The following is a 23,917-nucleotide window of genomic DNA, read 5'->3' as shown; positions in this document are numbered from 1 at the left end:
TACAGTAACCACAAGATGATACTCTTCATTTTCAGCCCCAAGTGGCTTTGCAGTGCAGCAGCAAGCTCTTAAAGAATTGCCATACTTCACTGCAAGTTCTGCATTTCACTGTGCATTATCTGTCTGCACAGATCAGGCATGTCTCTCAAACTGTAGAAACACCTTGAGATTACTGGAAATAAAGGAGCTCTTTTCATACGGCACAATTAGTCATATCAGCAGTGATAGCTATTTTGAGCAGCACCCATTAATCACTATCATTAGCAGGATTTCTGGTGTACCAGCATTCATTGTACCAAGAACAAGTCTTTTCCTATTACAGTACTAGTATATAAACAAAAGCAGCAGCACAATTTCTCTTGACACAATCCTGGTTTGAGTAACGAGAGGCAAGTGGCAGCACTTAAAACTACAGTCAATTCAGGGTATAAAGGAAAGCTTACTTAAAACTTTTAAGACAGCAAAAATACAGCTGATTTGCTGCAAAGAAAAAACTGGCTATCATTTGTATGCTGGGGAAGAAGAGGTACTGAAAAGTAATAAATAATGGGAAGAAGTAGGGGAAAAAAGCTCTCAGATTGGAGACAGCAGGGAAAAATACTGCACAGAAAAATAAGGTTCAAGTGGAAAAAGATTCAAGTGATCAAATACAAGTTGCTGCCTAAGAAGTGGAAGAAACCTAGACTTCTCTTTAAACATCTGTAGCAGATATTTTCATATTACTTTGTATGAAGGATTACTTACCTGCTGATCAAATTTCACTCTCAGAAAAGACCTTCCACTAGAAAAATATTCCCTGCATGCATTATTTCTAGTTTCCTAACACCCCTGAATAACTCCTGATTTAGAATGAGAAAACGCCAACAGAAGGATCTATGCCTTACACTGACCTAGGAAGCAGCACCGCAAGATGCATAGGAAGCAGAAGTTCCATGCCGCTTCCAGCCCGGCTCCTCACACCCCAAAGGTTCCATGAAGCACCAGAAATGCGTATGTTGGCCTGAAATACACCTTCTTCACAACCACCGATTAAGTACTTAGGAAGTCCTCCTTTTTAGGAGGATAAGTATGGAACAGAAAATAAAACAAGAAAATGAAACCTTATACAAGTCTTCAACTTGGAAAAACAGCACAGAAGAAGGGTCCAGCTTATCTACTGTAGAAATGCTGCCCGGTAGAAGACTCCAGCCAAATGCAAAATCACGCTGATACCCATGATACACAAAGAGCACCTGTGCACATACCAGGACTGGCCAACGCTCCTGATCCTGTGAGCTGCATACCAAAACCTTCATATGGCTGGGAGCTACACAACACGTATCACGTACCTCAGAAAGGTGAGGGAAGCGGAGTGTACTGTAGGAGCTTCAGCTGCCCTGTTGCCCATGGAAGACAACAGCTCTTCAAGAGCACCACCACCCCTCTGCAAGACAGCAAGGGCCGAAAAAATACAACAACATGGCGCAACAGCGGCCTTAAAATCCACAGCAACCTCTCCCCCAAGCTCCAGATTTGAGACTGACTAACAGCCACAGGGGCTGTTACAAAACGAGGTGCCATTTTGGGAGCCCAGCCTCCACCTTTTGCCTCCGGAACCGCGGACTCTGAGAGGCCACGCAGCTCATGGCAGCTACACACAGCCAGTGTGTGCCACCCTTCAAGACACGGAGACATCTGTTCCTCTATAAAACCAATAATAATCATCATCATGGCTGATTTATACCTGCAACAAGGTTTACGATCTCATGTAAAACAAACAAACAAGGTCTCTCAACTTCCTTCAAATTTCTAAGCCAACATCCACCTGACAAATACATACCTGCACCATTCCCTTTCCACTCAGAGGGTAAAACCACCTCAAGCAAGGAGAAGCAGAGATATATTAGTAAAGTTTTAAGCTACAGCCCAAAACGAGTTATCCCCTCCCGCTTACGGTTACTATATGCACAACAACGTAGTAAAACGCTCGGTACCAACAACCAGCACTTCCAGCCAGCACCAGGTGAAGGATCCGCACCAGCACAGCTCACCGCAGCGGCCGCCCAGCCCGAGGCGCTCCCGCCCGCAGGCCTGCGGGCCGGGGGCGCGAAGGAAGCCCGGGGCAGGCGCGGCGGCGAGGTGCGCTCTCCCGAGGCCGACGCTACAGCCCTCCCGAGGGGCAGGTCCCACCGGCACCGCCCGGCAGGCCCGCACGGCCAGCGGGACCGCCCGCCACCGGGGGCTGGCGGCGCCCGGCCGGGCCGCCCCGCCCTGAGGCGAGGCCCCCGCGGCGGGGTCTCGCTGCCGGGCCGGGGCAGGCTGGCGCCCCGGGCGGCACTGGGTCACTATTTAGCAGGAAGGTGCGCAGGAATTCCCGCAGGCGCAGTCCCAGCCCCCGCCGCGCTCCCCGGGCTGCCCGTACACGGGTCACGGCAGCGGGAAGGGGCGGCCGCAGCCTCGCCACCGCCCCGGGCTGCGCGCCCGCGCCGTGCCGAGGCTGCCCCGCCGCCACAGGGGCGGCCCGGCCCCGCCGAGGGAACGCGGCGACAACCCCCGGGCCGCGCCCCGGGGCACCGCCGCCGCCTTCCCCCCGCCCGGAGCTCCTCCCAACCCCGGCCCCTGCCAGCGCCCCCCGCCGCGGCCCAGGGGGCTTCCCCCGCGCGGCCGCTGGACGCCGAGCTGCCCTCCCTCGCGCCCCGTCCGCCCCCCCGCCTCGGCGCCCGGGGAGGGAGGAGCGGCGGTAACGCCGTCCATGCCAGCCCGGTGCCTGCCTCGCACCGCCAGGGCCCCGCCGGCCGGGCTGCGGGGCTGCCGCCGAGCCGCCCGCGGGCAGCGGCCGGGGACAGCCCGCGCCGTGGGCCGGAGGGGGGCCGGCGGGAGCGGGGGCTCGGCGGCGGCGCTCACTCACCTGCCCGCGACAGCCCCCGCCGCGCGGCCAGCCCCGCTCTGTGTACTCCGGAAACGGCGGCTGCTCCGCGGGCGCCGGGGAGGGGCCGGGCCAGGGGGCGGGCGGAGCCGCGAGTGACAGCGGGAAGGGGAAGGCGGGAGAGGGCGGGCGGCCGCCGGCGGAGGGCTGAGGGAAGGGCAGGGGGCGGCGGGCAGCGCGGCACCGGGGGTGCCCCGGGGCGGGGGTGATGGCGGGGTGAGGTGAGATGAGGTGAGGAGGGGGGCGGCGGGCTTGTCCCGGCGAGGGGATGACAGGGCCCGCCCGGGACGGGCCCCGGCTGCGAGGGGAGCGCGGGTGAGGGAGGGCCATGCAGAAGGAGAGGGGAGAAGGCAAGAAAAATCAATGGGCCAGTATGTTATAAGTGCTCGAAATCATGAGGTTTCGCATCACGTTGTGTTGCGGTCAGGTGCGGTGTCCTTCCGCGGCAGAGCGGTGTGTGATGGAGGTCCCCGTGGCACCTGCCAGGCACTGTGTGCCTCTCCCGCTCAGGATCACTACTGGAGAAACTGCAGAAGTCAACACTGCTGTTAAATGGATTTATTTGGGAATTAGGTAAACCGCATAAAAATTATCTCAAATTGATCCCTTATTGTCATGGTGCTGCTGGCTTTGGGAATTGTTTGGAAAGAGGCCTGGTCTACGATGGCTTTGCTGTGCGAGTTTAAATGGGTTGGTTATTATTTCTCAGGCTTCATGCGTGTTTTGTAGAGAAAAGTTTGCTGTGCAATACATTGTATTTTCAAATCCTATTTCCCCAGAAATAGTCTTCTGTAAATCCTGTCTTTCCTAGTAGAAGGTGATTATATTTTATTTCCAAGGCTTATTTAGAATCTTACATTTTAAATGGAACAAACATTTAATAATGTGCAGAAATGTCTGGCAAAAAAACAAGGTAATGTGTAATACTAGGAGAGTAGTTAAAAGCTGTTGGAATACATGTAAGCAAAATTTTGTCTACAGGGCTAGGCATCCAATCATCTGGCTGTAATTTCCCCCCCCCCCCCCCAAGAAAAAAACCCAAACCCACACACTTGGATATGATACTAATAAAGTGAAAATAACAGTAATTTCCACCAGTTTCAGTGCTGCTAATCAGAAAACTCTGTGGGAAGAAGTGAAATTGTCAATTTATCGGACACCTAGCCACAAGCTAGAAATAGTCCTCAAGTAGCGTCTGCGGGGAGCTGCCTAGGAGCAATCTGTGGCTTTGTTTCCTTCTCCATAACAGATGGTTGCTGGCAGACAGGGCTTCTCATCAGTGCGTTTCCTCCGAACTTTTCTGATTCTTGCATGTTTACTAAGTATGTCTCTTCCTAGTAAATTTAGTTCTCAAATTAAGAGATACCTGGGAAATACTTGGAAAAACACCAGGGAACAGAAGGCTGTCATATTGTTGGCTCCTTCAAGAAAGGGGAGTGTTGGAGTATTCTTTGTACTGGAAGAGTGCAGTTAAGGGCTGGAGAAGGTACCGTTGTTGTTGCTTTTAACTAAATGTTAAATGAAATGCTGATTTTTAAAAAAGATTAAAAAGACTAATGAGTTTTCAACAAGTTTTTGATTGGAAGGAAGTATAGGTATGAAGTGGAAAGACTGAGTGTAAAGGAAGTCAGAAGGAGCTGAAGAGGAGAGGAATGAGAAATTAAATTAGTGGGATGGATTTTCCTTCCTCCCAGGCCAGAATCTGAGGTTACACCTCAAAAGTAATCCAAAAAAGCCCACAAAATGCCACTGTTTTTTTGTTTTTGTGTTGTTTGGGGGATTTTTAATGAATGAAGAGAGAGAGAGATTAACACGCACAAACAGACATGTATTTCTAAGGATACTGGTACTTCCTATCTTTGGGAAGCAGGGTGGTGATTCTGGAGCTTTTCAGCTGCCAGCAGCCCTCCAGGAGCTCAAGTGTTGCTCTTGTGCTGAGGTTGTGTTTCTTAGCCAGCGCAGAGCAGTGCTGAGGACTGTTTTAGGAAGAAGCAATCCATTCAGGAGTTGCTAAGGCAAACATTACCACTCACACTTGAGTCTTGTTGCATGTGCAGCCCAGGCCTGTCCAAAAAGAAATCTAGAATCCCTGGTGAGCTATTGACCTTTTTCACCTGCAAACTGTTCTGCTCTCTGGAAACCACTCTGCTCTCAAAGCCACATACCTTGCAGTTCTGGGTCATAGAAGAGCATGATGTGGTGCTACATCATAACAATCTCCCGCCCTGATGAAAAGCTGGCAAATTATATTGCACTAGCTGATGGCCATCCACCAGAACTTTTCCTAATAGTGCTATGTGTTTTACCAACGTGCAGTTTTACCAAAACAGATCCCAAAACTACAAGAAGCCATGCTGACTAAAGCATGCTGTATTCACAGGCAGAGTTATTTTCTACAGACCTAGTCTTACAGTTCGATACAATGCATTGACCATGTTCCTTCACACTGTCAGGTGGTGCCCAAATCTGCGCCATATTTTGTTATCCTAGTGATTTAATTGCATTCAGTGGATCTGTGCAGAATTTGGTTCTGTCAACACTGATGGTTGAGTTACACATAATAAGCATATTTTTTTTAACACATAACTGTCTCTGAAGATCAGACACTTCATTTGAAATTTATTATAGATTAAGTTTATAGATTAAGAGCATAAAGGCACAGAAGACTGGTAAGAATCCTGGCCTTAAAGCTAATATGTTTTAACCAGATGGTGGGAATTTAAGACAGACTGAGAAATAAATAGGGAGTTCACACTTCTTAATATGAACAGGGTATGAAAACATTCAATTCGGCAGAAGTGCATAATAGCCAATGAATAATAAAGAGGAAACTCTTAAGGACTAGAAGATATGTAGTGTAGAAATCGATTCTGACATTGTACAGTAAGATTACTTTCTTGAATGCTTACAGTGATGTATTTCTACTGAATATCTGTTTTTATTTTGTGAATTCTAAATACTTTGAAAGATGGTAGTGTAATTAACTATTCTGAAAAATCATATGTAAATCAGCATAGAATAGATGTATTCAGTTATATTTATGATTTTTCTATTGATATTACATATGTGTGGTAAATGGTACCTATAGCAAACCTTACTTGCCAGTGGTTCCAAATAAGAATTGGGGACTGGGCAGCATAAAAATGCAATCACTGCTAAACTTAACTCAAATGCTTCCTGAATCATCTATTTAGGTATATGATGGAATAAAAAAAACTTTTGCTTTGAGTTATTTGTTCAGAAGTAGCAGGAGTGGGCTTGGACCAGTGGTTTGTAAATCTTCAGACATAAGGAGGCCTCAAATGTCATGGAGTTAGTCCTTCACAATTAGAGATCAGCATGCTTTTATGGTTGGAGTCAATGATCATAATGGTCTTTTCCAACTTAAATGTTTCTATGATTCTATGTGAAAAGTGCTTTCCAAGACCTCCATTGAATAGGAAGGGAAGGAAACCAGTGCACTGTTTAAACAAAATATTTAACAATGTTGTTTAGAGAGAGAGGAAACCAGCTTTGAAATTTATTATGAGTGCAACTTGATGTTGTGGGCTGTAAGAGGAAGAAATCATTAGCTTGGGGAAAAAAGCAGCACTGGCACAATAGTCCTGTGCAAATGTTAATAAGGATGTGCGTATCAGCAAGGTGTGGGGTAAGATTAGGAGGATGAATGTTAGTAATAAAATCCCTTGAGAGTGCATTGTCTTGTTAAAGGAAAAAGCTAATTTACAGGATGTTGTTGTTTCTGTTGATCAGGTAGAGATAGGTTTAGGAAAAGGAAATGCAGGTAAAACCAGGGTGATTTTGGAACACAGACTTGATCACTAATATCCTATTGTATCAGGAGTGATTTTCCCTTTGTGGTTACTAATTTCTGTGAATGCTGTAGTGATAATATGTTGAAGTAGAGGAGGAACAGCAGTAGTGTTGCATTAAATTTGGACCGTGTATTTGCAGTGGGAGGGTAAGAATGAAAATGCAGGTTTAGATCTAGATATGTTATACAGTTTGTACAGTATGTCACAGTCCTCGTGGCTTGTAGCCTAACTTGCTCTTGCTGTCTGAATGTTTGACAATGCAGGCATACACGTAGGCAAATAAGATTTCTAAAAATACATTTCACAAATCATCCATTCCAGCTGTCAGGATGAGAACAGTCCTTTTGTCCCGCAGCCTAGCACAACTAAAATTCTATTTCAGACAAGTGAAATTTAGTTATTTGCTGCCTGACAGGAAAACTGCTGACCTATGCTTTATACCTCTCAGTAAATCAGGTTGTGTCCAACCTGAGGCTTAAAATGAGAATTGGGCTTTTGCCCAGCTTCTTGGTAAACAGTACCAAATGGCAAAATAAATGTGTGGTTAGAGCCCCCAGCCTGCAGTTTGGAAAAATTCTTGCCCGTTACCTCCACAGGGCAAGTCTCATTTTGGAAAGAGTGAACATGGCTATATATGGCCACCTAAAAATAAAAATAGGGACAATCACTTTTTCTTGTCAGACAGATCAAAGATCCAGGTCACCTTAAAAAATCCTAGGCTGCAAGCCAATGATAGTGGCTATAGGGGGAAAAAAATATTTAAATTTATTTATTTATAAATCTCGTAATCCTACATGGATCGGTCCAGTTTTGATCGAAGTGAATGGAGACCATTGACTTCAATTAACGCTGGATGTGTCCCATGACCTTCTAGTTTATATATTTAGACTCCCTATATTAATCTTCTCTTCTACATGTCTGATGTCATCACCATTATTATAAGCAGAAATGGTCACTTGATTGACAGCAAATAACCTTTCAAAAAATTAGCCAACAAGTTAGAATGTTTTGTAAGAGTGACATATGATCATGACTGCCTGCAGTCCAGTTTTGTTTACAGACAGTGGAAAAATTTCAGATATTTCTAAGGTCAGCGTCCCTAGTCCAGAGATGAAGAAGATGTGTTTGTTTTTAAATTGCTGTCCTGCTTAAAAAAATGTCTTCCAGTTGTGCTGAAATGGAGGACTAGACTGAAATAAATTCTTTGCCTGTTGCGACCAGCTAGATGGGCACAGGAATGGAGTACTCCCAATTGCATGCACAAAATGGTCATTGGCATTCCATATTTTTGCTTTAAGAAGTCAACTACTTCAACATATGTATACTTTTTTTTAAAATGTCTGGTGATTCAGATGTCTGGGATCTCATTTTGCTTGTTTTCTTGAAAACTTTGACAAAAAGGAATCGGCTTGCAAAACCACAAAAATGTACTCAGCCAGCTGTGGTAAAATAGTTTGCATGGCCATCCAAATACGGGAGAAGTTCTTATATTTAAAACATTTATTCTGATGAGTTGCAAATTATTATGAATTCGTTATTATTCAGCCATGAGCAGTTGGCTTAGAACAGTTCAAAGTATGCAGCAAATATGGAGGTGTTGAGAGAATATTTGAGAGACAAAGAATTGTTGTTGACATTTTGTAATACTAGATCTTAGAAGATTTTTATGAAACAGATGTGCTATAAATGTGTGAATGAAAACTAGACTAATTTTTTTATATTTTTTTTTACTCAGAAATAAATATGGCATTTAATTATAGTCCATTTTAAGGTTGTGACTAAGAGTAAAATGTAGTTCTGTAATTGACCTAACTTATTAATAAGATATTTAGGGCTTCTAATATAATCGAGTCTAAATACTATTCAAGAAGTGAAATAAAATCTAGAATTAATTCTGGAACATTTATAAGCAGGTATACTTCTACTAAATGTTTGAAATTAGAGGCTACCTGACAAATTACGTTTTGGTTTTTTGACTTGTACGACTGGTTGCATTAAGGTGTTATGTTGTTTCAGATAACGGAATTTGACTTTTTTAGTAAGTGTCTTACAGTGGACATATAATTCTTCTTTTAATAGTCTATTCTAAACATGTTACCATATGAATGGTGAATTTTAGATAATTATTTTAACCTATGTTTATATATATATATATACAAAAATTTACCTATGTTTATAAATATATATAAATATTTGAAGCAGTCTAGAAAGAAGCTGAAACAGTAGTTTTATAAAATGTCCACATGATAGTTCCTGCAACACAGGATTGTTGGAGTGGGACTGAAGTTCCTGCAACACAGGATTGTTGGAGTGGGACTGCACAGGGGACCAAATGCTATTGCATTGCCTTAGTTTCTGTTAGGGCACTGTAACAAAGGCAACTTAATTTCAACTGCCTTAGTGGTACTGTTACTACCTTTTGCCTACACAGATTATTTTGCATTGTGGAAAACTGCCAAATAAGAAGTAATTTTGTAATGGAGAACATGGAATTATGAAAGTAGGTTGAACAGAAGGATAAGAGAAACATGTAAGCCGATATCTCATGGTTTAAACTTTGCTAAATTACTTAGGAACATACGGAGAAGTGTAGTAGATAAAGCTGCGATCTGATGCAGGCATGACACATGAATGAACTAGTTGTTTCTCTAGAGTTTCTTAATTAATTACAGAAATATTCAAAGGTCCCGACTGGGATTGGGATTTAAGTAATCCACTTACAGGAAGGCGTTTCTCAGGAACAACAAAATATGAGACTGACAAAGCTTCCTTCGTAAATGACTCTTGCTAAAACTCTCAATATAGAGCCTGTTTTGGGTGTCCTATCCAAACCAGTCCAGGTCTCCTAGTGACATCATGAAACGTGAGATGTTTATGAACTAGACTTTGGCCACGATGGAGATTTGGCCACTTGTCTGTCCTGTGCTTTAGAAGATATTCAGGATGTTGACAGAGAAGAGTGGGACGTATCTACTAAAACTTGGCAGCCCAGTCTCATCTGTTTTTCCAAAGGACCAGTGCAGCTAGCAATGCTTGATTGGCTGAGTACCATTTTCCTCTGGCTCCAACAGGAAAGCCAGCATAGCTGACCTCAGTGGTTGGTCTCAGGTTCTTGATTTGTTTAGTCAGCTTCTAGTGCTTTCATACTTCCTTTGTAACTGCTGCCCAGAGTGTATTTGGTTTGCTTGCATTGTGGTCCACCACCTGGGGCTGGTTCTCCATGATAAATCTGACATCAGGTTTGAGCGGCTCACTCTCCTCATCACTAAAGCTGATGGTGCAGTGCCTGGTGATTCTTTCTTTGTTTGCTTACTTTTTAAACTTCCTCAGCCAAAATGGTATACAACTGGCTGTGTTATTAGGTGCAAATATCCTGCACAGCTGGACACATGCCAAGGATGCAGGAGCAGGTTTCACAGTGTTTATGGTTCACTTTACTGTTGTATTTTTCACAGCCCAGAAATTCCTTGGTATTCATTTGCTTGGAGTTTAAGGGCTACCAGAAGTTATTTCTCTAATTTTAGATCCTTCACCGTCTTCCAAATATGCTAGGGCATCTAAGGCAGACAGATGCCCTTTATGTCTGAGTGAGCCCATTAAAGGTGCTTTCTGCATCCCCTGTCTCAATTTCTACATCCTCCTTGTTTCAAGAGGCACATGCGAACCTCTTTACTGTTGGTTGGCTCCAAAGGTCCTGATTCATATGTCATTAATATAAATTGTGTATAGCTTTGTTGACATTGATAGTTGTGGTTCCCAGCTCTTTTGCATGACATCTAATCAATTGCATTATCGTAAAAGGAAGAATAAAAAGCTACCTAGTCTGTATCAGACTATCAAATCACAGTTCTCGCTGGTGTGAGAGGCAGGAAACAAAACAGTCCCACAAGAATTGCACATACGTAGTGTGCAAGTGTGCAACTCGTGTGAGTTGTCATATCTGTCAGCGTGAGGGACCATGAGACAACAGCCCCGTGGCAGCAACTGTCTACCGAGGTTTGAGGGGAAGAAAGATTTTCACGTTTTGTGTGTGCACTGCTAAATAATTCAAAGAGTCAGATAAACAGTACCTACAGGTGCGTTACTGCTTTTATTTCACACTGATGAATCAAGATACTATAACCCACATAGATCCTTTTAGGCACACAACGTCAAGCCAACAGTTACTAAAAGATAATGGAGTAAGTAATACAGTCTGTAGGCCATACAAATTCTATATATCAGTTGTTTTCTGTTCTTTGATTTTGCATGTATTAGTTTTCTTTTGGAACCCCAAGAGTTAAGTGAGGAAATGATATGATATAGATCTTTCAAAGTAAAGCTTTGCTAGTGGCACTGAACATCAACACGCTGTATATCTATCTATCTATCTATATATATATGTCAAGGATCTTTGTAACTCCAAGAGTTGGAAGATGAGGAAGCAATAAACAGTAGGACAGAGAGTATACTCCTTTTCCTTTTTAATGGGAGAATATTTCAGACATGGTGATGTAGTTGACATGCTCAGTTTAGCATAAAAGAAAAAGGAGAAGAAAAGAGATTGAAATGCATAGTTATATAGGAAATAAAAAGCCTAATTAGTAAGGGAACCTATTGCAAATTTATCACAATAAAGTAGCTTATGCTTAGCTTCCTCTAAGTAACGTAAATACATTGTGCCTTAATATGAAATAAAAGTAATATAGAACGATAAACCCATCATTTTTCATATTTAACTAATGCTAGGTGTAATCAGTTCATATCTAGCTCAAAGACAACCTTAAAACATGCCAAGAAATGCATATGTACATGCACAGGTACACACACATATTTGTCTTACCTTTAATTGTTACAACAGATATTGTGAGGAATAAATGAATTACCTGTTTTTACAAAGATTGATATGATAAAAATACACCGAGTTGATCTGTCATATTTACCTTTGTTTCTCACTATACCAAAAATGACAAATAGAAGACGGTAAATAAACTGCAGTAGCATCAAGGCTTATAAATAGCATTCTAAGTTGGGGACACAATGCAGATTAAATATTTTTTGTTCTGTACAAATCTGGAGACAATTATGTCCTGTCATAGAGATATCAGATAATAATCATAAAAGTAGTGAAAAAACTTCTATTATTGTGCTCTTAAATTAAAATGTACAACACACATCTATCCCCCAATCTGCTCAATATTGTTTTTAGAGAACAAATAATCTGGAGAGTTATTGAGGTAACATGATTTGCTATTTCCTGGAATAATTGTCCACAAGCATGTGAGCTTGACCCCTGTGCCAGCTAACAAACTCTATACTATGTACACAGGGTGACCCCAGTGATGGTTTCAGAAAAGTAGGATTTGGGGATTAGACACATTTGTCCCTGACAGGAGTTGCGTTTTTCTCTTCATATGGATAAAATAACATACTGACACTCTCTAGGGTTGCTAATTTTGGCTTTCTGATTGCAAGTTCCATGCAGCTTCATGTTTTGCTTTGTCTCACAGTTCTAGGAGTGGTGGTTTCCAGAGAAAATCAGACTCATAATACTTTGGGACACTCTCTGTCATGGTTTTTGTGCCTGTAGAATTGGCAAACCAGCACAGGACATAATAAGAATGAAGTCCAATCTGTAGTGGTTGTATACCATGTTTTTAAGAGTGTGTAATCATTTTTCTGAAAATACATAAACAGAAATCTTTGTAAAGCTAATTTCTCCAGTTGTACAACAGTTTACATATAATTTGGGGATTTCCAGCTATAACGACAGTAGCAGTAACAAAAGATATTTATAGCCTGATAGCTTTGGGTCATGTTTTTACTTAATGATTTTAAAAATCATGGTGCTGATCTTGCAGTGACATCCATTTACACATAGATCTTACTGAAGGCCCAGGACCTGCCAATAATACGTTTCCATTCTGTGTCTAATTGCACTGCCATTTTACAAAAAATAAATGTGGGCATTTGTTTCAAGGTCAGCAATTTATGAGTTAAGAATAATATTTGTAAATATCCTCCAAATAAAATTCAACAGGAATCTGAAAACCTCAAAAATGCAAAGATCTAGAGAGTTCTCTCCCTGCAAAACCATATGGTAGCATGAAGGATGAGGTACAAAGTTGTATCTGTAATTTAAGAGCCTGCAATTGTTTGCATTGTAGTCATTTGTGCCCTCTGTATGATCATACCCTTTTAAATTCAAGGATCCTGATAATACACATAAGCAAAAAAATACAGGCAGGTATTTTAAACAGAACCTGTAGAAAGAACAACATTCACATGTAGATCTTTTTTAGAAGATTCAGTCTACAGAACTGGATTCTAAAGATACTGGCAAAAGAATCAGGCTCATCTGATACGCACGGGAAAAAATGTCAACCCGGAGGGTAGACATCTTCTAAAACAAAGTCTACATTACCAGAGAACTTCCTTGAACTGAAATAAGCTGCAAGATGGGCTGATTCCTTAAAATATTAATAGTAAATTTTGATGAGATATTCTCATATTGCTTTCACTGATGCAAATTCATTAAACTGCAGTGATAAAAAATCTTGAGAGATTAAGTTTATAAATTAATATCAAGGGATTGGTTTTGGGTTTTTTTAACACCCCAAGATCTGTTTGGCATGTAGCTGAACAATCCTTTCTCTTTGCTGACAGCCTGGTTTACGTTACTGGATGATGTGCTTCTGTACACCAAATGGCATTGTCCAATTGAGTTTTATTTTTAGGCGTCTTTGTAGCAGATGCAGACTGGCACATCACTGCTTACTCCAGTGGTGTGTGTTACATTCCCAGCAGGAGCCCCACTGAGAGGGGAGGAAGGAAACTAGTTGCAGAAATGATAGCAGTGCGAAGTACAAGTCTCAAAACTCTGCTTTAGTGGGTCAGCTGCCAAGAATTACATGTGAATGGTACTTTAAAGCTGTCTTTGCTTCCCACTGGGGACTTGACTTACAACTGAAAAATTGTACGTAGGGAATTTGCTAGGGCTTTGAATTAATATGCACATGACCAAAACAGTTAAAGTCACCTCCTATTTGATACTGCAAATTCCTAATCCTCAGACATGTATGCTATTCACTGCAGCAATGATGAACATTTAAAGTAGTAAGCATATTTTAAAGAATATATTCCGAGAGCTTGATTCCGCTGCTTTTAAGATGAGCAGCAATCTTTGTGTAAAACTTAACAGGAGTAGATCAGAGCCTATGACTGCAAAAAATTTATTTTTCTAGAAACCAAAGTAACTTAAATGTCTGTATTAAACCATTTCCACTGTGAAAAGTACTTTTAATCTGGAAGTACGTAGCATTTTCTCTAAATAGTATGCTTTAAGACCTTTCCTCTCTATAGTATAGTATATATGCAAAATAAGTACGATAGGTAATATTTCTATAATAATTACATGTAATTAAGATAATAATATTTAATTAATGCTAATATAATTAATAATAAATACAATAATTACCTGAAAAAGTAATAGTTATGGTAACTGACAGAATTCCACTACCATCAAAATTAATTTTCCATTGTTTTCAGCGGAACCCTTTTTTACCTAACTGATTGGCTCATCTTATAAAAACAAGAGACAGTGATGGCTGGATCACAGACCTGCAAACCAGGCTTGTGCAACAGTTTCCTCTATGAACTTGGCAAGTGCTTTTGATGTGACTGTGTCAAAAAGTAGACATAATTTAACAACTTTGCTATCCTTTTACCTGAAAAAGAAGCCTGTTTGCTTTCTTTTTAGGTAAGTGTTTTTCCTGCCAGTTTGTCTTATTAGCAGTTATGAAAGGGTGAGCTTCCTGGCCATTGCATCATTAGCAGAATTATTAATTGTGCTTCCTGCATTTCTATGCATTTTCATAGTGAAGTTAGGAATAGAAACTTTTAATATTAAATGGGCCAGGCTGACAACTAGTAAATAAATAGGTCATTACTGAAATTGTATATGTAATGTAATATAAAAATCAGAGGAGGCATCATTGCTGTTCTTCCAGTCACCTTTCAGAGTAAAAATCTAATTTCAGTTTCTCTGCCTGTAAAGGGAAAGAAATGCTTAATTGCAAGAGACTGGGTGACATTTATATGTAATATCTAAAAATATTTGAGAAGGAATTTACCTGTCAGTATTGATTAAAAAAAAAAAAAGGCAAAAAAAGCTTTCTGCATACAGTTGGCTTCCCAGAATACACAAAATGAATACGTGGGCTCAGAGCTGTTTTTGTGTACCCACTGGAACCTGGATAATTGCAAGCCATCATCATGCAGTCTTCCTGACCACACAGAAATCTCAGCTGCTTTTGAGAGGAGCAGCCCCACCATGCCCTCAGCCTCAGAGATCACTGCTGCTTGCTCTGTACATGTGGTACTGTTCTTGATGCTATATACCAAGCCAGATGGTGTGGCTTGAATAACAGTCTTCTGCTGTGTATGATGGTTTTTTGCCAGAGGTCTTCTGGAAAAGAGGAAGATCTTCGCATGGACACTAAACTGGAGTCCAAGGAAGCAATCTGATGCTCCATACTGTCATCTGCAGCCTGAAAACAACTATTGCATGGGGCCTGATTTTATTGCCATTGAAGTCAATGGTGTCTCAACATTTTCAGTTGCGTTCCTATATTAATGTCTGTGGCACAATTGGCAATTGACCAGGAAATTTTAGCCTCAGGTGAGACATACATATATGAAGTTATTTTGTACTATTCAAGTAAGTGTTCTTGACCACCATTAAAAGCTCTGATTTCTGTATTAGTGAACATTACTGAAAATTCATAGTTCTTTGCTCATTATTCAAAAGAATACCCTTGCTTTCTGTAGTAGTTGATATAACATAATGGTAAATTTTAAACTTATTTCCTGCCTTGTTAAAATCCATTGCGTATATAGGAACTGTACCCAAGAAGAAAGTGTTCCTATGCTACCAAAACAGATTTAAATCTGGTAGCCAGTAATTGTTTCATATAACAAAAAATAGCAGTCTTTGTTCGAAACAAAGCCTTTTAGAGACGTGGTGACTTGGTAGCTTTAGCAAAACAATAGTTAACTGAACAGGAGAGATTTTTTCTGTGCTGATATAAGTGATACAGTGTCGCAATTTGTAAATTCTGGAAACATATCTTCTACAAATAACTGTTAAAACAACTATACACCTCTCTCAAGTGTAGGATTCTGCTGTTTAGTTTGGCTTCCATGATCATATAAACAGTAGTACCTGTGCACCTCTCAAAAGAAATGCACAGTTTAACTACACATGCATCTTAGTGGAGACGAGAGACCCAAATGTGACAAAAAAAGAAATTGCTCTCATCTTATGCAGTTTGATTAAAGCTTTAGGCATAGAGCTTTTTAAATGACAAATGCTCAATGAAATAATATTATGTCTTTATACTCCAGAGCACTATTAATCTGAGGTTTCAGGACTTTAAGAAATGTTAATTAACTAGTTACCATTCATGTGAAGTGTTAGCATTACAGTCATTTTGTGGGCTGATAAGTGAAGCACAGAAATACTAGATTCTTCAGAAAAGATGAGACTGCGGTTCTCTTCCATGTGTATTCCCTATCAGGTATTTACAGAGATGTGAGCTACTTATGCAGTAGTGATCTCCATGGATCTTCCATCAAGTTAGCCCAAAATGAGCTGGAACAATTTTGGGAGAGACTACAAACAACTTCAGTCATACCCAAAGCAGGATGTTAATGCAGCCTGAAGCTTTATGTTGGACACTTGGGAGGCCAAATATGACAGCTAAGAAGCCAAGCAGTGTTCTTAAGGGTTTGAAGCAGTTGCAGATTCAAGGAAGGAACAGAGACACTGTTGGCTGTTCTGCAGGAAGGTAAAGGTTTGCATCACTAATTTTTTTTTCTTATCCCTGCACCTCCCCCCACCCCACCCCCCCCCCAAAAAAAAAAAGATGCCTGCTATAGCTAGGGTAAATAACGTGCAAATTAGGAAGCCACTGTTAGGTCTATTGAAATGCATCTCTGCACAGGCTTGCTAAAATCTATTTGTGATTTCAGTATAGTTGAAGAATATGATCACCACGGAATAAGATTCACAATAGAATTTTTGCACAGTGTGGGTATAGGAATAGTTCAGCTATATACATTTAGCCTAATGTCTTGTTTCCAACAGAAGCCATCAGCAGAGGATTTGGAGGAAGGTGTAGAAGACCCATAGGCAATGAATAATCTGTTGTACATATTAGATTTCAACTTAATCTTAAATCTGTTTTGAAAGTTAAAAACATGAAGCATGAAGCTTTCATATACTTCCCACATTTTTTTCTCCAAAATCACTACTTTTGAGTATTACTGGTAACAATTTAACTGCTGAATCTCTTTTTGAATCTTGTGAAATTGTTGGTCTTGAGGATTTCCCTTAACAGTAAGTTCTGTAATACAATTACATAGAATCATAGAACCACAGAATGATTTAGGTTGGAAGGGACCTTAAAGATCATCTAGTTCAAGCCCCCCCTGCCATGGGCAGGGACACCTTCCACTAGATATGCTTGTATTATTATTGTTGTTATTTTTGCATTTCACAACATTCCTCTTGTTTTCCTGTTACAGGACAGCAAGAACTGAAATTCAAAGTCTACTTTTTCTGTAATATTGTGTAATTTTTATGGGTTTATGGGGTTTTTTTATTCACAGGCCTTTCAGGCCTGATTCATTTAAAGGGTAAAACCAAAACATCCTTCCATTGGCCTTTTCCCTGGCCCAGGTTATTCTTCTCATCCTTCTTTTAATTTCACCTGTAGTTTCCTTTCTTGAGATCTTTGCAGCCTGTACCATTACATTTCCTTCCAGATGAAGATACCAATATTGATTTCTCTAACATTCTTCATCTTATTATCACTGTTCTTATGCATCCCAACATTTTGTTCGCTTCCTTTGACCACAGCTAAACATGACCTCAGTCTGTTTTCTAAGCTGATGAACTTTTTCAGAATGGTCAGAATCTCTTCTTTCCTTCCATGGCACAATACTTTGTAGTTATCAAAACGGAGTTCTGCGTGCTATCAGTCTGCCCATATGATGCTATCTAATTGGGTTTTTCTTTTGAAATTCTTTCTAGTCCTCTTTAACCTGTCACCTACAGATTTTGCTGCTCCCTTTTCAGATCTTTGCTTTCTTTCCAGATCAGTAATGAATACATGAAATCATAGAGAACTATTATTTTACTTAGTAAAATTGCTAATTGTAATATAAAAAGCTCTAGTTTGACAATTTTTGTTTCTCTGAGAAAGTTAGCCCATTTCCTACCTGTGTTATAAACTCTCATTGCCATTATCCATTTTAGAATGCCAAGTAATTAAAATATGGTGTCTTAATGCTCATTTATACTCTGGCTCCCTTTTCTATAGATGAAAAGCTATCTGTAATAGTAAGAAACTTACAGAAAATATTTCTATTATGGACCATGCCTCTGGCATAATTGGAATTTTTCTTCCCTATCATAGTACAATTTATATTCTTCGGTTGCCTGTGTTATGGGGGTTTTGGCCCACACAATTATTTCTTAATAGGAGAAAGATGCCGTATTTAAAAAAATATAATTTCACCTCTGGCATAATTGGAATTTTTTTTCCCGATCATAGTACAATTTATATTCTTCGGATGTCTGTGTTATGGGGGTTTTGGCCCACACAATTATTTCTTAATAGGAGAAAGATGCCGTATTTAAAAAAATATAATTTCAAACATTTGAAACTTGAGGTTTACATCTATATAAAAAAGAATTTGGTGCTTTGGACAAATCTCTAGTATTTTAAGGGAGACATCTTTCAAAAATGTAGATTATTAACAGACCGCCCCCTCGGTGAAACTACAGAATTTCCCTTTACCTTCAACGGGTGAAGAGACGGGCCACCACCGATAGCGTTCAAAAGCACTGCCCCTATGCGTAATCATCAAAACAATTTCTGTTCATGATTTTTTTCCAGAACGATTATGTTTATGTGACATCATTATGGAAGGAGTTCAAAACAAGGTAGTAACCATTTTGCAATTCCTTGTGAAGGACAGGGGGAAGACTGTAGAACCGCATACAGATACCGAATACTCAGTGCAGTATTGCCATCTGTTGGTAACTGCTTAGCAAAGCTGCAGAACTGCTACAAGGCCTTGGATGATGAACCACCACACCGACTTGCTGTATATTATTACTGTTTTCTGCTTCTAAAAGGCTGAGTTTCCTTGGCAGGGCATTTGCCCTGTACTGCTGCATTGCTGGGGAACTGACTGGACAAGACAGGGGGCCTATGGCTCCCAGCTCTGGCCCAGATTGTTCAGACCCTCTTCCACATCTGAAGCTACTACCCAGAGCAAAGTCTGTGAAGACCAGGCAAGTCTATAGCAAGAATATTTAAGAATCGCCCCCCCCCCCCCCATCCGAGGGAGAAAGGGAAGGGAATGGAATCGGCAAAATTCCTCTGTGTGAGTTTTAAAACCTGTAAAACCTGTGACAGATAAAAAGCATATTAAAAACACAGTTCTACTTTCTAGCCAAGAAGTGTTTGCATATCATGAATCTAATCAACGGCAATACTTTTTACTACAAAAAATATGGCGCGAGACCTGGAATCAGGCGTGTGGAGTTCCAGTTTCAGCGACTTATTAGGAAACCCTCAGAGAACCATGTAGAGGTTCACTTTTTCAACACTGCCAAGCTGAGATGCTCTGCAGCAATTTTCAGGAGTGCCAGGCATCTGTACAGTGGATTCAAGATCTGATACTTCTGCACAAGACCCATATCCATGTTTCCTAAATATGCACATTCCAAAATTTTTTGTTATTAATGAACCAAAAATCCTTATGAGGTCTATATGAGCCATACAATTACTACAATCAAACAATTACTACATACAGAAACTAATTCCAACAGGCAAGCGGGAGACAAAACTCCCAGTAGTGGTGGGAGCCTTAAACAAAGTAATCACTGCATGGGAATGCTGCAATTGACCATCAAGAAAGACTTAGAAAGTATTCTGAAAAGACAAGCCCAGGAACAAAAATGGCAGGGCAGAAATACCATGGATATAATGGAGACATTGATTTTACAATACACTGTATGCACATACTACCTCATGGCCCAAAGGAAACGGGTAACTGCTGTTTTCTGTTCTGTTTATGACCTGTATTGCTTCTCCCTTTGCAAGTTTCCTCCGCTGTTGCAGATGCCAGGTACCCTTTCATTCCCTCAAATTCTGAAGTGATTCACTTAGCAAAGTTAAATTCAAAGCAATTTCTTCCTGTCTATCCTTAGCATAAAGTTTGCTCTTTCTGTGCCAGACCTGAAGAAGAGTTTGTATCTGACTACCACAGTCTGAATAAGAAGCCACCCCTTTCTTAAAAATTTAAATTAATATAAATTAAAAATAAATAGAAATATTTATTAGAAATACTTTAAAATATAGGTATAGACAGCTCAGATATTGCAGAATTAGTGCACTGATACAGTCAGTCCTGACAGATTGCTATGTGCTTTTTCCCTGAAGCCTGCTCCAGTCTCGTAAAAAGTACATTTATTTGCTGATTTGCGTGAGCCCTATTCCACCCAATTCACTGAAGTTAGTGTGCATTTAGGTTTCTCTCACTGCTGCAACCAAATGCAGATGGATGTTAAGCACTCTGCAAATGTGACTCCTTTTTTGTACTTGAAACCTGGGACTAGATTTGAAAGTCTGACCCCATTTCTTATTATCAGTCTTCAGAAGAATCTATTCCACTACTTTCTCTGCAGCCACTCAAGTATTTTGTTTCATTAGTGGAAAATGAAAGCAGGATTCAAGACACTAGTTTTGCTTGCTTTCATATAATAAGTTAGTACAATGGATTTAAATGGAAGTGGAATTATATGTGAAAATTTTTTATCATGCCAGAAAATTTCAATTAGGGGAAATTAGCCACTTGGTTCTTTCTGATAAATTAATCATAAGAGATTATCTATTAAATGTGCCACTTAACCTTTCTGGCATAAGTGCCTGAGGCAGTAGTATTTAGGCTCTCCACATTCATTTGGAAATATTAATTTCTATGCAGCTGTCTTCCAAAATGGAATTTTCACTTGTCTTTTTTATAAGTAGGTCATTGTGCAGCTGTTGTTAATAGAGGCTGGCATTTGTAAAATGGTAAATCCACCATTGTACCCTATCGGTCACAAAATTGATCTCCATCAGTTACAGAATATCCTTTACTAAAATGCCCTTTCTCAGCCCCAAAGAGTGTCATCCCTTGCTATGATAGCCTTTGGCCTTTTTGGAATGGGAATGTGTTTCAGCTGGTTATTTTGCAAGACCTGAAGCACCACTATGTGCACACTACCTGTCTTCCATTAGTTTAAGGTTTTGCCTTGACTCTACGTTATCGCTTCCATTTGCATTAGAGCTGCCTTAAAATTAATCTTGAGGGAAATTGGTATGACAGCTATCAGCTGTCAAAGAAACAGCTGTCTCAGCTGCTGAACCTCCCAGGTCAAAATCCTCCTTCTACACTCTGCAATGAAATCAATTGGTCTTTTCAATGTAGACAAGGCCTTACTGTCCCCTGTAGTGGTCAGCTGTTGCACAGCTTATGGAGAGACAAGCAGCTCCTGGAACAGCTACAAACTTTATCCTGTGGTCTTTAAAAATCAGAATTAGGATGTTGGCCAGGCTGTCTTTCTCATATGTCATAAAATTTGCATAGCCTGAACTGTAGTTCTAGTTTGAACTTTAGAAATCTCCAAGGTGTGTATTCCCTGTATGTATCCTAGGGAACAAAGACAGGAAGTGAGAAAGTGCCACCAGAGGAGGAAGTCTAAGAACAGAAAATATGAATGGCAGATAATTTATAAACTGTAAGGTTAATGAAATGTGAGAAACATCTCAGAATCTTAGACTAAATGTTACACAAGAAAGTGAATGGAATTTACATTATATGAACAGCAAGCACATTAGTTACAGGTAACAAAATCAGCGTTTTAGAAAGTGGAACTGGTAGCAAGGCAGCGATGTTACAGTCACAGTCTGTGCGTACTGTAAACTAGAATTAATACTTTACTGAGTACTTTATTGATTACCTGAGCCTATACATTCTTGCACAAATACAATTAAGTATGAGAAGAATTGTAGATTTGGGATGTGATGCCAACAAAATCCTGCTGACTTTGATTCTGGGTCCGATAAACTTGAAGATCTTCAAGGTTTCAGATCTGGAGGATTTGGAGACAATGCAAAATAGTGCAAGAACTATGATAAAAAAAAGACAAGGAAGGGGAAACAGAATTGAAGAGAGCTGTGTTGAAACTTGGACTGAGGCACAATTGGGCAGTTGTCCTGCATAAGGACATGAGATTCAAATTTCATACGAAAAGGAGTAATTACAAGATTCACAATTGCAAAATTGTGCAGAGCGGTAAAAAGCTACAGAGCTAGATGTGGTTCAGTAGTTTGGAAAGAAAGTGGAGAATTGAGGTGGCAGAAAAGAGAACTATAGTAATGAATGAGGATTTAAGAAAGGAATCCTCAAAAGACATTTTCACAGGTCATGTAACAAGAGTGAAATCCTGAATGTGAAGAGAGTAACACCTCAGATACCACCCAAGTTTTACAGTGGGCAGGGCAAAGGCAGGACAGGGGAATCGCTGATTTTGAAATAATAAGAGCAGAAAATTAGAAGCAAAATTGAGACATCATCACCATTTAAGAAAACAACAGGATAGCTGGAAGGACCTGCAAGATAAGTGAATCTAAGTTTGTATGTGGCAGACACTTTGACTTGAAGCTGATTGGTGAAAAGAAGTGAAAGTGCTCTGAGAACAATTACTGCGGATAGCAGGAGAGAAACTCGGGAAGAATGTATGTAGGGGATCCCTGGATTTGGTAGGGATGTGGTGAGACCACTTTAATGAAATCCTGTTTGCCTTGATTTGAGAAACACCAGGCAGTTGGGTCAGGAGCATTTCATCGCTATCAAATGCTATCAGTAAGGTTAACATTTTAAAAAAGGATATTTGTTCTCTCCGTGTGACTAATATGAAATGTTTATTAAGCCAGAGAACTTTAATCCTGGGTTATAGTGTGACTGTGAACAGGAGCCTAGGATTATTGAGGGCTTTATCCTAAAGGCCTTGAAAAAGAAGGAAAATGTGTAAAGTTTACATGGCAGTGTGCAAGATGACCTAAGTGGCTTCTTAAAGACTTGCTAAGCACTTGCGTGCTTCTTTGTGGAATCAATCCATAGTCCAGTTGTTACCTGCCATTTCATTTTCCTCCCTTACCTGCAGGTATGCAGGGAACCGCAGCAGCGATGGATGGTCAGGTAGATCCAGGCACCGTGAGAGAAGCAGCTTTGGCTTGGAGATATTGCCCATACCTATGATTAGCAGGGATGAGTGTCCTCCAGAAACCTTAAAAAAATATATCAAGTAATCAATATTTATTTTGGTGAAGAAAAAGGTTTTTGCCTATTAAATTTATTTTAAGTCTGAAAAAGCAAACCTTAGAAACAGGCAAGTAAGGAGGAACCTTTTTTAGATGGTCTATTAGCACTATACTAGAGGTGCACATTTACTAATGTAATTAAGGCTCAATTAGGAATGCTTTATGTTTCACAGCAAGGAAAAGATGCTGATTCTGCTGCTTAAGACTTGGGCTGTGATATTAGCGAATCAAGTTCTTCCTCTGTGACTCTGATTTAGGCCCGGATCCATAAAGGGGCTTAGGTGCTTAAAACATGACTTGGCTGGGGTTTATTCACCTAAGCCACTGAGTGCAGTCTCTGGAATTTGACATACTGCTTTACACGCCTGTTGTTAAGCAACATTCTGCTTTATGCGCCGAAGAACGGTGCAGCTGCTCACCCGCCTGCCCCGGCCTGCCTTCGGAGCCAGCGTGCCCCGGCCCGCGGGCGGCCCTGGCGGCGCAGGCCTCCCGCCACCGGCCCGGGCCTGAGCTCCTTATGTAACGGCCGGGGGGAGCCGGGGCTCGGGGCGCACAAGCCAGAGCAGCTGACGTGTGGCTCAGGGGCCATCTGCCGCAGCGGGCAGTGGAGGCGGCCAGCGGGAGCGGGCCAGGGGTCTGGCACAGGTGTCAGGGCGGCGCTGATGCCAGGCCGGGGTGCAGCGCCGCGTCCCCGCCCCGAGGCCTGGCACTTGCCTCACGGCGCTGCCCCGGCCCGTGGCACCCCTCCGCGGGGCTGCGCTGAGCCAGGCCGCGGG

At 41.1% G+C, this 23,917-nt stretch overlaps 1 protein-coding gene and 1 long non-coding RNA gene across 4 annotated transcripts in view; one reads left to right on the top strand and one right to left on the bottom strand.

Annotated features, from left to right (window-relative positions):
- GARRE1 (granule associated Rac and RHOG effector 1) overlaps positions 1 to 2,987 on the bottom strand; it is a 63,338-nt gene extending 60,351 nt beyond the window's left edge. Inside the window, exons 1-2 of one of the 2 annotated variants that reach the window (XM_056360628.1) lie at positions 2,888 to 2,925; positions 1,329 to 1,423 (exon numbers count right to left, since the gene is read on the bottom strand). The gene's annotated coding sequence lies outside the window, so the exon portion shown is untranslated. Of the gene's footprint in view, positions 1 to 1,328; positions 1,424 to 2,887 lie in introns of both variants that reach the window. The other variant, XM_056360629.1, reaches the window with a different exon arrangement.
- Positions 2,988 to 3,176: 189 nt separating this feature from the next.
- LOC130159532 (uncharacterized) lies at positions 3,177 to 19,997 on the top strand. Of its 2 annotated transcripts, none has more exons than XR_008825777.1 (4): positions 3,177 to 3,478; positions 15,160 to 15,379; positions 16,278 to 16,547; positions 18,663 to 19,997. It is a non-coding gene; the product is annotated as an uncharacterized LOC130159532 (long non-coding RNA). The 2 variants fall into 2 exon arrangements; XR_008825778.1 differs by having other exon boundaries at positions 14,248 to 15,379.
- The last annotated feature ends 3,920 nt before the right edge of the window (positions 19,998 to 23,917 follow it).

Source organism: Falco biarmicus, chromosome 15 (assembly GCF_023638135.1).
Source record: "Falco biarmicus isolate bFalBia1 chromosome 15, bFalBia1.pri, whole genome shotgun sequence".
NCBI lineage: Eukaryota > Metazoa > Chordata > Aves > Falconiformes > Falconidae > Falco > Falco biarmicus.
This window is presented reverse-complemented; position numbering and strand designations above follow the sequence as displayed.